This window comes from Monodon monoceros, unplaced genomic scaffold (genome assembly GCF_005190385.1).
Source record: "Monodon monoceros isolate NGI ecotype Baffin Bay Population unplaced genomic scaffold, NGI_Narwhal_1 Super_Scaffold_4, whole genome shotgun sequence".
NCBI classification, from domain to species: domain Eukaryota; kingdom Metazoa; phylum Chordata; class Mammalia; order Artiodactyla; family Monodontidae; genus Monodon; species Monodon monoceros.
In genome coordinates this window covers 2,721,985-2,722,616 of record NW_021703781.1, presented here as the reverse complement: position 1 = coordinate 2,722,616, position 632 = coordinate 2,721,985, and the positions used below count along the sequence as shown (strand labels likewise).

Genomic DNA, 632 nt, shown 5'->3' with positions numbered 1-632 from the left:
TGAGTACAGCACTGATTCACTGAGTACAGCACTGATGAACTGAGTACAGCACTGATGAACTGAGTACTGCACTGCCTCACTGAGTACAGCACTGATTCACTGAGTACAGCACTGATTCACTGAGTACTGCACTGATTCACTGAGTACTGCACTGCCTCACTGAGTACAGCACTGCCTCACTGAGTACAGCACTGATTCACTGAGTACTGCACTGATTCACTGAGTACAGCACTGATTCACTGAGTACTGCACTGATTCACTGAGTACAGCACTGATTCACTGAGTACTGCACTGATTCACTGAGTACAGCACTGCCTCACTGAGTACAGTACTGATTCACTGAGTACTGCACTGATTCACTGAGTACAGCACTGATTCACTGAGTACTGCACTGATTCACGGAGTACTGCACTGATTCACTGAGTACTGCACTGATTCACTGAGGACAGCACTGATTCACTGAGTACTGCACTGATTCACTGAGGACAGCACTGATTCACTGAGTACTGCACTGCCTCACTGAGTACTGCACTGCCTCACTGAGTACAGCACTGCCTCACTGAGTACTGCACTGATTCACTGAGTATAGCACTGATTCACTGAGTACAGCACTGCCTCACTGAGGACAGCAC

At 47.9% G+C, this 632-nt stretch overlaps 1 protein-coding gene across 1 annotated transcript in view; it reads right to left on the bottom strand.

The window, feature by feature from the left end:
* The window catches only part of DISC1 (DISC1 scaffold protein), a 355,475-nt gene that overhangs the window by 5,890 nt on the left and 348,953 nt on the right, over positions 1 to 632 (bottom strand). The gene's annotated exons all lie outside the window — the stretch shown is intronic.